Here is a 16,271-nt window from a genome sequence, read left to right as displayed (position 1 = left end):
GCTCCTGGCTGATTCAACGGGAGATGATGGTTTAGTGTAAAAGTGAAAGCTCAGGCCTGAAAATAAATTACTACCATATATAATTTGATCATCTATTTTTCATATGAAGTACTTTGAAATCTTCAGTGTGTCTATCCTGGGTGCCGCCACACTAAAAAACAGAGTTGGGTTTCGGGGTGGGTTGTTGCCATTGTTGGTTTGGCATTACTCCCTTTTTACATGTGGTAAACTGAGGCTGAGCGATACCTTCTTCTTTTTTGCAAAGTTGCACATCATGGCACTAGAAAATTCTACATCTAATATATTTCAGTGTATTTTGTACACAGCTGTTTCATTTTGCAAAATCTTTTGCTGCCTCAGTTGCAGTAAGCCTGCAGTCGTTGGAGTAGAGGCATAGGAAGCAAGAAATAACATGGCAACCTTTTGGGATCGAAATGGCCACAAATTTATTGATTACAGTTCTAAGAAGGCTTTGGTGTGGGCATTGAGTATGTATTCTGTATCAGCCAACCCTTAGCTGGCTGATAACTTTGTCAGGGTCAATTTTGAGTTAAGGACACCCATTTGAGACACATCAAATCAGGCTACCCCTCCAGGGTGCCAGTTGGGGAGTTCTGTGCTTTGATAGCCCCTACCTGGGCCTACAAACAGAATTCTTCCCCTTGGGACCACTTTACCGGGATAACCTGATACATTCATCCAGAGGAAAGGGGATATAAAGTTCCTTCTCATCCTCCCTGATTAGAATAAGGATCCAACCCAATGGCTTTTTCTGCCAAAAACTTGAGACAATTGCTCACCCACAGCTATGGCAGGCTGCAGCTGTCATGATGGGATGCAGTTTTTGCAGTTTGGAAAATGCAGAATCAATGCATTATTTTGGAAAATATTTGGGACATGGGTGGTGCTGTGGTCTAAACCACTGAGTCTCTTGGGGTTGCCAATCAGAAAGTTGGCAGTTTGAATCCGCACGACGGGGTGAGCTGTCCCAGCTTCTGCCAACCTAGCAGTTTGAAAGCATGCCAGTGCAAGTAGATAAATAGGTAAATAGGAAGGTAAACGGCTTTTCTGTGTGCTCTGGCTTCCATCATGGTGTCCCGTTGTGCCAGAAGCGGTTTAGTCATGCTGGCCACATGACCCAGAAAGCTGTCTGTGTACAAACGTCAGCTCACTCAGCCTGAAAAGTGAGATGACCGCTGCACCCCATGGTCGCTTTTGGCTGGACTTAACTATCCAGGGGTCCTTTACCTTTGGAAAATAGAAAAGTGTGTGCAGGGAATATGTGAATGTTCATAGGATGAGGACAGACAATGGCATGCATCAAGGAAATATCAGTGCTACACACCTCCTGACACAAACTTCAGGTCTGACATTACACAGCACTCTCTCTATCACGCTACCAGCTATATGCTGGCATGCAAGAAGATGTGTCAATTTGCCTCTTATCGAGGCACATTTCATGTGCATTCAGAGTAATTGAGATAACGGCTGACTGTATGACAGCATTGACAACAACTGTGGATTTGGGGAAACAGCACATGATGAAAGCATTTTCATGTCACAATGTTAAAAGAGTCAATAGCTGCAAAATATGGATGTGAAATAATGCACGGAAGCAGGTTTGCTCTTACCTGCAGTGCCTTATGGCCTGGTTACAGCCATCCCAATGCAAGGCATTGAATGCTCTTGACAGGTATTGTTGTTGACATTACTCAAGGCTCCTACTTGTGTAGCACTCTGCATCCTGGAAGACAGATTTGTCTATTCTTACCTCCACGGGGATTTTATGGTAAAGGGTAGGCAGAAAAAAGGAAAAGGAAAAAAGAAGAATGGATATTCAGAAAAATTACACGTTTGAGTACTTACAACGGAGAACAAGAAACTGTACTAGACCGAAGAGGTAAGGGGAAGCTGCGGACCTCCAGATTTTGCTTGATTCCCATAATTGTTGAACATTCACCAGGATGGCTGGTGCTGATGGGAGCTGGAATTCAATAGCATCTAGAGAACCAGAGGTTTCCCAGGACTGAAATAGGTGTTGGTTCCTATTCCCCAAAATAAATAAAAAAGTATCAGCAAAAATAAGAAACGTATTCAGAGGAATTCAATTCTCATCTCTCTCGAGTTAAGCCTGTCTTTGGTGTTATGGAGGGGTGTTATGGTGGGTAGCTGGCCTGCTTAGTGGGTGCAAGGGAAGCCACATAGCATGCACATTTCTGACCTTCAATGCCTTGCAGCCATTTGCTAAATTGCTCACTTGCGGCCTGATCAAGCAGATGCTAAAATTTGGCACAGCTCTCACGAGCAGTGCACCATGCCTTCTAGAGTGTGTGAACTGGTATGTCTGCCTCTCCACCTGTCAATAGACTTTTTCCCAGTGATGCTGACTGTGAAACATTGGGAGAAGATGAAGGGGTGAACCCAGTCCAGCAGTGAGCAAGAATTGCTGCTGCCAGAGTGCTAGCCACCTCACAATGCCTAACAGCAGGGCTGGCTTAAACATCTGAACAACAGTGTACAATGTTGAAATGTTGCTGAACAACATTATACAATGTCATAGAAGAGACCAGGGAAAGCCAACAGGGTGTTCTCTAGACACTGCTGGAGTCCAACTCAAACCATCCCTGACCACTGTCTAGGTCTAATGGGAGTTGGAGTCAACATCTGGACGACACCACATTAGCTACCCCTGTACTACAGAAATGTTGTTTGTGATCCTTCACATATATTTTAATAGTCCATTAAAGGCATCAGAGGGAAAAGCTAAATACTTGCAAAAGCTCGTTAAGTATAAGCATAATTCTAATCAGAGGGAAAGCACACTGGATTTGAACTAATACCATCATAAATCAATGAAGGCAAAAGTTGCATTAGAAAGTTGGCTTTTGAAGAGGAAATCAACAAATCATTAGCATCAAGCCTATCACCCAGAAAAGTCTATTAATGCCACACATGGCACAACACTCCAAGGCATATATGGCACTAAAGAGAATGCATAGCAGAATACAGCAGTCAGCGCTTGCCAATTAGCCACTCTGCGAAGAAGCATACACAATAAGAGGGCAATTATTAATTGTGCACCGCAGTTAAGAGGTAAAGTGTGAGGTGTTTTCGGTTATTGCAGAAACAGCCATTTAGAACAAACATTACCCAAACAGAGAGAAGCAAGTCGTGGTTCAGAGTAAGAACGGCATCTAATATACCAGGTGAGTAAATGGGCGGAAAGTAGGTGGGTATCTGCTGAAGGATCTTGGGATGATTTGCCAAAGGGTTTTTGTTTGTTTTTTACGCCCTGTTATTTAACAATAGTAAAAGGAGAGGCTTCCCCTTTCTTCTAAATTAGGCGGCTGAATTTAAGAAAGTTGCGGAAGGGGGAGCAGGAGTAGATTTTGTGCGACCTGACTGTGACCTGGCGGTGAGCTCAGTTCTGGTAGTGAAAGCAAATTCCTGGAGTTAGCATGTACTCAGAGATACCCTGCTCCTTAATTCTATGCCCCACTCAACCCACCATTTTGCACCCAGCTACAGTTTGTGGACCACACACACACACACACACACACACACACACACACACACACACACACACACACCATAAATAGATGCACTTTCTGGACACTAGACCTGATGTACTAAATCTGGAACAATAGGTTATATGGGCCAGTCTACGGCACAGTGGTAATGAGAGCATTTCTTGTTGCTTGCATGTCTCATTTACTAGGTCTGCTAGGATCAAATCAAACATTCTGGAGATCATTAAGAAAGATGGTCAGGAGGAGTGTTTGAGCCTTGCCACCAACGTTGCAGGCATGCCGGTCACCCGAACCAATCAGTTTCAATGTTGTTTTCAAGTGCCACAGTTTTCACTGAAGGCCACCATATTTTAATGGGTCCAACATTTCAAAAATTATATTGAACCTTCAACGTCTGGAGGTCAATTCTTTGATACAGAAATAAATGATAAATTACTTTTAAATGAAGCAACTTCTTTTTTTCTTTCCTTTTTACTAAGGGGGAAACCAATCAGAAGGTTGCAGATGTGTGTGAATGCAACTCCCAATAGCTTGAGGGGTTTGTTGTGGTGGTGGCTGTTAAATGCAGCTGCAGGACAGGCATAAATTTGGATTGAGGCTGCGACATGGGCAAAGAGGGCTAACCTTTTCCTCCCATGCCAACTCCTCTTACGTTTGTCTCTCCACTGCTAGGCCCAAAGACGAGGGGAGGAAGTTATTGATTGATTGATTGATTGATTGATTGCAATTATTTATGCCCCTCCTTATTAAAGCCTACCAAGGTGGCTTACAGGCAACATTCAATGACATATTTTAAAAATACAATTAAAAGTAAGCTGTTGAGTGTGCAACTCCCTTCATCCCCAGCCAGCGTGACTCACGGTTCGGAAAGATGGTAGCTATCACTCAACAGCTATCATCCATCTGCAGGACCACAGTCTCCCCATCTGTGCGTACAAAACACCAGGAGATTCATTCATGTATCTGTGATGTCAAATTTAGTTTGGGCACAAGCAGGTGAAGTGGAATACATGTGTAAATAAAATCAAAGGAGGACAGATACCTGTTGGTCTACTTTGTACAGATTTTGGATGGCTCCAGGTGGATGAGGTCCAAGCTTCTTTAGTACCTTGCAAACCAAGGGATTTGACTACAAGAAGCACTGGAGACATTTTCTTTTTCTGTTTTTGGTGCAGTTTCTGAATATATATATATATATATATATATATATATATACTCTTTTAAAATGTTGAAAAATACATGCAGCTAACTGAAAACATGTTTCAGCCATGGCTCCCAGCGAGCTTTGCCTACTTTATTTCTGCAGGCAGGATGTGTCATTGCAGAGGCCCATCACATCTGATTATGTTGTCATCTTGCATTCCCGCCCTCCCAGCATTTCATCGACACACTTCAGGGTCATGATCCAGTTTTTCTGTTTTCCACACAAATTCCTTTGAAGGCTCCAGGGCCAAACAATGGCCATAGAAACTGATCATAATTATGAATTTGACTAAAGCCCTTCATTATTCATTGAACTAATGAGAACTTTGGATCAAAAACAGGCACTGGTAGATTACAGAAGCCCAACCGTTTCAGCCCACAAACATCTGTGGCGCCCTATTTCCCTCACCGCCGAGTGATGGAAATGTATGGGGTTGCATTCTGCTACATATTTGTTTCAACCTCTGTGGAGCCCTCAAGGCTCCGACCGAACTGGTTGGCACCCCCTAAATCTGCCTCTGACTGCAGCTAGCATTTGGGTTGGTGGCAGGGTCGATGCGAAGCCTTGCTGAAGGCTGGAACTCAGCCAATAACTATTGCCATGGTTCTAACAGTGGTTCTAGCAGTGTTCTAGCTCTTTTCATCAGTGAAATGTTGAAGAGTATGCTGTCTAACCAGGTGGAAGCAACGCTATTGTCACGCGATTCCCCCACATGCAGTCTGAAATTGTACATGCCAGACACAGAGAGGCAGGCCAGATATATTTAAAAAGGAAGTCCTCTGTCCATATCCGTGGACATAGATTCAACAAGGCAGGGACAAGGCGTTTCCTCACCAGGTGGAGGAGCAGGAGATAAGAGTTCAGGATGTTGGAATACAAGTTAGCTTGACTTTTAATTTGAAGCCGAGTGGCATATTGATCTATTGTCCCTAGTTGTTGTGGATGGAAGTGTGACTCATTAAAGAACTTGCGATTAACTAGGAGTTCTCATGGGGAAGATCAGAGCAATGAGCGAGGTTCCGAAGCTTTTTCAGGTAAATGTATGAAGCTCATTACAGGAAACTAAATCAAGGCATCTGGCAAAAAAAATAGGGGGGGGGGCAGAAAAGAATACCAAGCTGAGCTGGCCAGTCACTCAAATGCCTCTCCTCAACCCCTTGCACCAGTTATTTGGCAAAATGGGAGTACAGCAACTCCCGTGTGAGGTGTTTTGTGAGTCTTGACAAATAACAGGAAAACATGTTTTCTTCCTGCTTCATTAGGGGCACCAGTAGTTAATGTTTATAGAATATCAATAATGCAGTGTGTAGTGCTGCATAATTAAAGGCAACCCTATGTTAATAAAATAACTTGGAAACGAAAGTGCCAAATAGAAGGCGTAAATATACTGCCGCTTTTGGCCTTATTTCAGACAAGTTTAATTACACTCCGGCAGCTGCAACCTACCCTGCAAGGCTATTTTTTCTGTCACTTAGAGCTATCAAGCCCTACACCCATTTATGACATTTATGAGGAAGAGCAAACAGCATCCCAATGGCCCACAAGTGAATACTTGCACTTTATGGATGTCTAGACTGCACATTTGCAAATAGTAGCTCACATAAATGGAGCCAGCCTCCCTCACACAAAGAAAGGCAATCAATTCTTTTTAAGCCTTCTGCAGGAATGAGGAGAAGAAGCCTAAGATGAGAGGTAGGCCAGAGCTGCAGGATTCCAGTCTCCTTAAGCATGTAAACTCAGGAAGGACTCCTCCCTAGACTGACCAGATGCAAAGGCTATATCGCTCTTAGTTTAAAAGTATTTTATTTTTTTGTTTTATTAGCTTAGACTGGCTTAATGGTTACACCTTTATCTGAAGAGAGAGGGCCTGAGTTGAGTCATGCAGACCCTGGCTGCATCCAAACTAGACTACTGTACGTACCATTGCCTCTAAAGGAAGTTTGGGAATGAGCACTCACACTTTACATTGTGGGTGCCCTTTGCGGGATTGCGCGTGGTGCTACAGTTCCCAGGGAGCTTACTGGCAAACAGGGGCTGGCTTGCCACCCAACCTCATTGATCAAGTTTCTTGCTAGGAGGTGGGGCCAGCCCCATTTATAAATAGGCGGTGGAGCCAACAATAGCCAGGCAGTCGGCTCTGGAGATTCACCCTCCCTACCCTCCCTTTGTTTAATGTTTTCTTGTTTGCAAGTTAACGTTTTCTTCCTGTTTAGCTGGCGCTGCTACGGTCTTTGACTGATTGCTGTTGAAGAACCAGGAAGAAATTTTTCTGCATTGGCAGGTTTTGTCTTGCCCGTAGCAATTCGTCACAACTTTGGCAGTTATGGCCTTGGGTGGAATCCTTTAGTCTTTTCTTCCCTATGTTGGGGGCATGGCTGCCAAGTCTCCTGTTTTTCACGGGAAATCCCCGTGTTTTAAACAGTTTCCCGCTGGCAGCCCGGATTGGAAAAAAAATCCCGTAAATCCCCCGGATTTCCTACCTGCCAGGGAGGCTCCATTTTTGGGTGCCGGCGCCACCTGATTTCCGGTGCCAAGACATGTCTGGACATGCGTAGAAGTGACTTCTGGTGCCACGCTACCCATGTATGGGCACCAAACAGCGACCCCTATTGCTGAAATCAGGTAACCAGCAGGGAATGCTTCAGCTCAGCCTTTGCACTGTTTACTGAACACCCCCTGCAGTGCAGATAATGGAGAAAGCTCATAAATTGTATCCCTTCTGGCATCCTGGCCAACTCTATTACGCTGGTATAAACCCTGGTGCACCAGAAGCACAGAATAGCAGCAAATAAAATCCGCTGATACGTCAGCAACTGATAAGACTTATCAACCAGTTCTTCAAAAGTCTTCCTAATTTATAAAGCTCCAAAATGTAGGCCAAAAGAGAGCAGGTCTGGGAAGAGCGAGGCATACAATGGGCACCACCAGTGAAAAGGCCCTGCTCCGTGTAACTCCTGCCCTGTCATTTGATAGAGCGCCCACTTGCCCTCCTTCTTGACATGGAATGCTCTCTATTGGAGTCTCCAGGTCCAGTACAACGACCATAAGAAGGGAGAGCAGGGACCTTAAATTTCTCAACAGCTTTTAATCAAGCAAGCAAGCACACTGACAGGTCACCTTTGTCACAGTCAGGACGCCTATGTCCTGGCCAGGCCGAGGCCTCTCTGAGTGATTTGCTAAGTTGTCCTCAGTAACCAAAATTATATTATCAACATATACAAGCAGAAAAATTGTTTTCCTTCATTTGCAAAACAAAGTGGCACTAATAAAGAAAAGAGCTAGGGTGGCAACAGAAAACTAAAAATGCTTTTGCAGTTCATCAAAACGGTCAGAGATTCTTGCAGTTACTCTTGAGTAACAACGTTCCACACCTCCTTGTCTTTAAGGTGTCTTTATTGTGCATATTATTTACAGTGCAAAGAGTCTAGAAAACATGTCTGCTTAGTCCGAGTCAGAACCTTGCAATGGTTTCGCGCCCAACATAACAGCTTGGGAACCCCAAAGCGCCTCCCTCTCGCCCTACGGGGTGCCGTGCGCCTCAATTTAGGCGTCGGGGGGGGGGGAAGGGCCGTCCTTCTGACTGCTCTCCAGTGGCTAATCATTTACTCCCCAGCTGCTGCCTTCTCTACTCGGTGTTGAGGCTCTCGCATGCTGTCAGAGCCTCTCTCCTCCCTCTCTACTTCCTGATTCCTGTAATCTGATCCGCTCAGGCCTGACTCTAGGTGAAGTCCCAGTGACGCGGGGCTGGCAGGGGGGGCACTGTGCGGCAAAGCCGCGCGGAAGCCATGCTGCCGCTGCGAGGGCAGGGGTGCCGGCGCGATCTCAGCGCCAGGGCGCCAAACCTGCTTGAGACAGCCCTGGATCCGCTACTGGACTTGCTGTTCTGCGAAGAACTCGACCTGATGAGGGGGCCTGTTCCCTATAAGCCCTCCCCCTTACAAAAACTATTCAGCAATATCAAGTTATAGGAAAACTGGTGCTATTAACAGTAATCCTTCTAGTTGGTTAATTGGTTTGGCAACTTCCATGCGCATGACATGTGATGCTAATTAATTCCCCCAAGAGTTAAATGATAAGTAATCAGAGGCAGCTACAGGAGAGCTATGAGATTCAGGTGATATCCTTGTCAATCCCAGCAGCTATATAAGAGGATGACCCGGCCATGCCCAGGCCTTCTAACAAAAGGATATGGGCTGGGCTGACTTACTTCTCGCAGAACACCCATATCCCATTTACTCTGATAAGCCCTAGTTCCTCCCGGCTGGGGGGCTGGGAGGGATAAACACCCAAGGCCTAAGCCAAGTTCTGGCCTAATTTTAATTCCATATAACGTTGTCAGAGTCTTTATTCCTTTCTTGTGATTCCCTGGGAGCTGGGGCTGTCGCCGCCTGGTCACACAATCTTTAGCTGGTACATAATGCAGCTGCTGGGATGCTTTTTTTTGGGGGGGGGGGAGTTTGGATCATGTTAACACCAATTCTGGACCGGTTGCATTGGTCACCTATTTGCTGCCAGGCTCAAACTGAATTGTTGGATTTGACCCTTACAGCTCTGTTCATCACCAGGTTTCTTAAAGGACCGCCTGCATCTCTATGAACCTATCCATCTCCTGAGATTGGCCTCGGAGGACCTGTTCTCTGGTTCTCCTTTAAGAGCCATAAGATTAGTGGAGTCTGGGGACAGGGCCTTTTCAGTGGTGACCCCACATCATTAGAATTCTATCCCTGAGAGGTCCTCCTCATTGTGTTCTCATTGGTGGCTTTTAAGCAGGTTTGAAACACTTTTAATCATGCTCAGCTATTCACCAATGACATTATCCGGCTTCGTTTATACTGTAGCTGCTGCAATTTTAGTTGTTAATTCCCTGCTTTTAGTTACTGTACTCCTTAGTTGTAAGTGCTAAGTCATCTTGTGAGAACTTTATCCCCAAAGGTAGAATGTGTGCACGTTCAATCAATCAATCAGCTGCACCTTTTTTCTTACCCTCCATGACAGGTTACAGTTCATATGATCTCTCTTCTACATCACAGAAACAGGAGATTTTTGCATTCAGTCATCGTATACGATGCTGTGTAACCATGAAAATCATGCATTTCTAGCTTCCAGCTGCATCTTTATCTATCATAGTTTATATACTGTATCGTGCTTTTCAAGCATATTGTCAGGGAAGCTTACAACAAAAGATGTAAAACACCATAAAATACACAGAAATAACCTAAAAATAGCAAACAGATAGAAAGAGCCTAAAATAACATAAAAATAATCCAAGGCAAGTAGATAAACACAAGTTTTCCTACTTAAGGTGAATGTGCTTGCGAGGGTGACAGATCTCTGAATAAAATAAATAAAACAGAAGCCAGTCACACTCCTGTTTTGCTCTATTTTTAATTTTAGAAATTAGATGTCTGTCTTTCGAATCTGACTTTGTTCCAATAAGGATAAGCAAGCTTGATAATACCCATAACATCTAATGCTACCAGAGTTACAGCTCAAAACTGCCTGTTTATTCAAAAATAATTATCATTGACAGGACTTGCAAACATTCCAGCAATCAGGGATTAGCTAATTAAACTTTGTGATGATGCTATCACACAAAAGACAGTGATTTATGTCACATCATGAGTGGATAATAATCATTTGTATACATTTTTAAATAGTAGAGTGTATTTTTATATGTTTGGAGAGGCTGTAGACAAATCTACGGCTTTGAAAGTAACAATGTATAAGTCGGAAACTATTTTACTGCAGTTTAATGGGATGGAACTTTATTTTTTAAAATAATAATAATACTGTAATAAGGGTTTATTCACAAGTGCATCTGAATGGGATTACTATCTTGAAGTTCTCTCATTAACTTTTTCCCAAAAGTAAGTCTCACTGAGTTCACAGGAGTGTACCTTTTGATAAAAATGCCTGGGATTAGCATCTTAACAATTCAATACCTATTGGACATGTAGTACTAAAGTCTCTAAAGTGTAATAAAAAAATCCAGTTCCAACCAAAATGTATATAACAACAGATTTAATAATATTTTGCAGTATGATATGTGGTTTTGGATATCTCTGAAAGTGTTTTTGCTGAGCTGCAGAGCAAAAGGAGAGGGGAAATTGTGTGAGACCTCCGTAAATGCAAGAGCTGATTTGGTGGCATATTATATATATCAAAGCACCCAGCTAATAAGTGTGCAATAAAACTTGACCTGCATTGAATATTTGGTAGAGGCGAGTCAAAAACACTTGAAAAAGGAATTGGATAAGGTAGCTATAGCTTCTGCAGGGCTCACCAGCCAATGTTTCTTCAGCAAAGATGGTACTTCATTCAGAGATGGAAGAACACGGGTATTAACATACCTTTATGTCTGAGCCACCCCTTTCCTTTATTTCTGAATAATTTTCTAAACTCTCACTTTAGTCCTTCAAGTTCACCTCAGGTACTGTGCAGCAGGATATTCTTGGACCAGGTAAAATATAAGATATGAATTTTATTTAGGGGAGGGGAGAAGGGGGGGTGAGACGACTGCTTTCCAAACTGGGACAAGTTCAGTAGCCTGTGGCCCATCCACCAGTGACCTCTGAGTCAGCACTGGGGTTTCTGCAGTGCCTTCAAAGGGTTCACAAGACTTTCCCGCCTCCCCCCCCCCTGGTCCCATCTTCTTTCAACTCTTATCAGGCTGGGGGAGGTGGGGAGGGTAATAGAAGCTCCCTACCCAAAGGAAGTGGTTTCAGAAGCAGCATGGAAAACCTCCCAGCTAGTCGAACTATGTTTAATTATTTTTAAGAGAGGGATTAATATATGAAAATGCAATGCTATAACATAAAATAAGTTGTGTGGCTTTTTTCCCCTTTCTCCCCCTCTGTGGAAAAGGAGACCACTGCTCTTTCTGCTGCTTTCCCCCAATTAAACAAAGCCAGCTCAGCAGAAGCTTGAGTATTAAAATTTGTGCACTGAGGAGACCACTGTGCCTAAATATGTTCTGTATTTATGGCCTGCAATGAAAAGTCGGGGCATGGGGTCTGATCTTAAATCTAATAAAGTCCATGGAAGTCACTGGGTTTTCAATCAAGCCAATTAAGACTTCTGTGGCTCAATATCGGTAATTAGGAGAAAGAATGGTCTTTGAACTCTTCTGTTCACTTCCCGTAGGTTGTCATATTACAGAAACTCTGATTATCCAATCACTGCATTGCCTCATCATTTTCTAAGTTTCCTCCTCGGTTTTGCCCCCCCCCCCGCCCCCCGCCAAGCAACATAAACAACATAGCATAGTCCGACTGCTGGAAATTGGTTTAATTCTTTCCCCATATTAATTTTCTTCCTAGCAAACCATGCCAAAGCATAAGGGGTCCCTTCCTGACTGGCTCTCTATTCTGCAGCACATTACTGGCAAAATTAGTTGTGGATTTATTGTGCTTGGGGAACATCTGTACCATACATTTACAGCGCTATTACACCACTTTAATAGACATGGCTTCCCCCAAAGAATCCTGGCAGTTGTGGTTTGTTAAAGGTGCTGAGACCCCCTATTCCCCTACACTTCCCAGAGTGGTTTAACAACCAACCCCTTTTCACAGGGAGCTCTGAATTGGCACTCTGTGGAGGGAATAGGGGTTTCCTAACAACTCTCAGAACCCTTAACAAACTACAGTGGAACCTCGGTTTATGAACACCTCGGTTTATGAATTTTTGGTTTACGAATGCCGCGGACCCATCTGGAATGGATTAATTCACTTTCCATTACTTTCAATGGGAAAGTTCGCTTCAGTTTATGAACGCTTCAATTTATGAACAGACTTCCGGAACCAATTACACCCATGCTTCGGGTTAAGTACGCTTCAGGTTGAGTACTCCGCGGACCCGTCTGGAACGGATTAATCCACTTTCCATTACTTTCAATGGGAAAGTTCGCTTCAGTTTATGAACGCTTCAGTTTACGAACAGACTTCCGGAGCCAATTGTGTTCATAAACCGAGGTACCACTGTACAGCACTCAGGAGTCTTTGCACAAATGTTAAATTGGTGCTTTCAATGTATGAGGTGGGGGTGGGGGTGATTAGTGGCTCTGCGATGTTTTCCCGATGCTACCACATTATTGCTGCCCAGTGCCAAAAAAAGTGTGATGAAGAAACAAACAAAGCCCAGAACATTTGTGATATGAAAATGTATATGAGTTCAGCAGGATATGCACTGATTGGAAATGAAGTGGTATGCCCGCCTCCGTCACTTTTGCAGGTGTAAATAGTATTGAAGATGGGATCGTGTGTGACTGTCCCGATATCATCATGAGCACACATCATCGTGAATGCACAGGTAGGCTGCATCTTACACAGATTTCATTTATGTGATCACAGCTTTTCACAGATCGCTGAAAATTAAAAGGATGATTTAAAAGGTATGGGAGAGGGGAACCTCCCCCTCCCCTCATAGGACTGTTTGAGATCTCACGGGAGCCCTCCTGCCACCTTCCCAGACCTCGGTAAGCAAGGTGGGGGGCTTTGAAAGCTCTCTGCCTTGCAAGGCCCACTCAACACCGGTTTCAGACATTTATGGATGGTTGCACGAATCCGTTCCAGGGGTTGTTGTGATTTTATATGATTTTTCTTTTATGCTCGAAAGTCAGGAACACCACATAAAATGAAATCTACCTGTACAATATATATATATATGTAGAGAGGGAGAGAACTAAGAAGGAAGGCTCATTTACTGTGGAAAGGCTTTTGGTTAAAGCGTTGTCATGACACGAGAACCAACAAACAGTTCTCGTGGGCCCACACATCATGATTCCAAGGAAATGTTTTTAGATGGAAAGACTCATTTTCTTACGAGTGGTTCTTATCCATTTAAGGGAAGAAAGCGACCGTGAGAGACCATTGCACATTTGCACAGCTAATCATTCAAAATTCAGGAAATGCCGGTGCTTGGGTTTCACACTTAATCCTAGTCTTGGTCCCATGTGACTGAGCTGTGTTATTCAGTCTTCAACAATATGACTGATTAAAATTTCACACCTCAAGCATTGCCCAGACCTGGTGGTTTTTCCACTATTGTTGCCAGAGATGATACATCTGATAATATTATTTTCTTGCAGCAATGTTCCCACCAGTTACATTACCACAAGACCACATGAGCCATTATGGAAGGAGCCTTGACCCGTGCTTCAAAAGAAGTCTGGAAACTGAGATCGGAATGAGCCTAGCCACTAATATTTTTAGGGATCGGTAAAGTGAGTTTAGGAAAACACAAAACATTCTTACTCACAAGTGCACATCAATTTCAGGGTGGACAATCCTCCAGTTATCAGGATCAAACTTTTTCAAACTTTTTGCCTCTTCTTCTGTATGTGAGATGCCATCTCTTCACAGCCACATCCCATTAAGAGATGCTGAAGGGGTCTACTACCTTAGCACCTGTAAATTAGGATTCCTACAGGCTGTCACATTGTGATCTGACTTCTTGAAAAGGGAGCGGGTGGCGCTGTGGTCTAAACCACTGAGCCTCTTGGGCTTGCCAATCAGAAGGCTGGCAATTCAAGTCCACACGACAGGGTAGAAACAGTTTAGTCCTGCTGGCCACGTGGCTTGGAAAGCTGTCTGCGGACAAATGCCAGCTCCCTTGGCCTGAAGTGAGATGTCACCACACCCCATTTGACTGGACTTAACTGTCCAGGGGTCCTTTACTTTTACCTGACTTATTGACCTCAAGAGGAAGGGCCCCAAAGGTTTCTACCAACATTTCACCTATTTTCATTTTTTTGGCCAACACTGCTCTATCATAAATGATGGATAGGGATGTGGGTGGCTCTGTGGTCTAAACCACTGAGCCTCTTGGGCTTGCTGATCAGAAGGTTGGCGGTTCAAATTCGCACAATGGGGTGAGCTCCTGTTGCTCTGTTCCAGCTCCTGCCAACCTAGCAGTTCGAAAGCATGCCAGTGCAAGTAGATAAATAGATACCGCTGTGGCAGGAAGGTAAACAGCGTTTCTGTGCTCTCTGGCTTCCATCACGGTGAAGCGGTTTAGTCATGCTGGCCACATGACCTGGAAAGCTGTCTGTGGACAAACGCCGGCTCCCTTGGCCTGAAAGCAAGATGAGCGCTGCAACCCCAGAGTTGCCTTTGACTGGACTTAACTGTCCAGGGGTCCTTTACTTTTAACTTTTTTATCATAAATGATGGATCATAGAGGGAGAGTATTTCTCTGTCTGTGGAAAAAATACCAAAAGGCTTGCTACCACAAGCTGAGCCTAGCCAGAAAGCCACTAGGCTGCCAGACCACTGGGTGCAGCAGGGGGTGGAATGTCTAAGCCTTACTGACAAGTACCCCTCTTTTAAAGACTGTTCTAAAGATGGTAAAATAAAGCAATATAAACTTAGATTTACTTTTCCAGAGGCCAAAGTGTATAGATTTTACCCTAGCCATAAAAAAATACCTTTAGAACTCAAGGGGGAGCTTAATTAATAACATTGCATTCTAGCAAGTAGGGAAGATTTTAAGACAGAAATGCCCTTTGAAGACCAATGATGCCAATTGTAAATGTATATAAAGGAGTTTGTTTAGGTAAACGAAGGCAGCAAATCTCTCTCTCACACAGAGAGAGAGACTTTAAAATCAAATCCAAAAGTCAATCACTTTTGCTAACTAAACTTTACCTGCCTTAGTAGAGGTGGGTTTCAGAGCATGTGCAGAGTTACTTGCAGGAAAAAAAATGGCATAAGAGTGCATCAGTCTCATGTGGTGAAACTTTGCTTACCTGTGACCAGGGTTCAAATTCCTACTCACTAGGTAACCTTCGGCCTGTCCTTACCTCTCAGTGTAACCTACTCACAGGATTGTTGTGGGGATTAAATGAGGAAGGGGACAACCATGTATGATAGAATCATAGAATCATAGAGTTGGAAGAGACCACAAGGGCCATCCAGTCCAACCCCTGCCAAGCAGGAAACACCATCAAAGCATTATTGACATATGTCTGTCAAGCCTTTGTTTAAAGACCTCCAAAGAAGGAGACTCCACCACACTCCTTGGTAGCAAATTCCACTGCCGAACAGCTCTTACTGTCAGGAAGTTCTTCCCAATGTTTAGGTGGAATCTTATTTCTTGTAGTTTGAATCCATTGCTCCGTGTCCACTTCTCTGGAGCAGCAGAAAACAACCTTTCTCCCTCCTCTATATGAAATCCTTTTATATATTTGAACATGGCTATCATTTCACCCCTTAACCTTCTCTTCTCCAGGCTAAACATACCCAGCTCCCTAAGCCGTTCCTCATAAAGCATCGTTTCCAGGCCTTTGACCATTTTGGTTGCCCTCTTCTGGACACGTTCCAGCTTGTCAGTATCTTTCTTGAACTGTGTTGCCCAGAACTGGACACAGTACTCCAGGTGAGGTCTGACCAGAGCAGAATACAGTGGTACTATTACTTCCCTTGATCTAGATGCTATACTCCTATTGACGCAGCCCAGACTTGCATTGGCTTTTTTAGCTGCTGTTGACTCATGTCAAGTTTGTGGTCTACCAAGACTCCTAGATCCTTTTCACATGTACT

Source organism: Zootoca vivipara, chromosome 7, assembly GCF_963506605.1.
Source record: "Zootoca vivipara chromosome 7, rZooViv1.1, whole genome shotgun sequence".
NCBI lineage: Eukaryota > Metazoa > Chordata > Lepidosauria > Squamata > Lacertidae > Zootoca > Zootoca vivipara.
Note: the sequence above shows the minus strand (reverse complement) of the source record.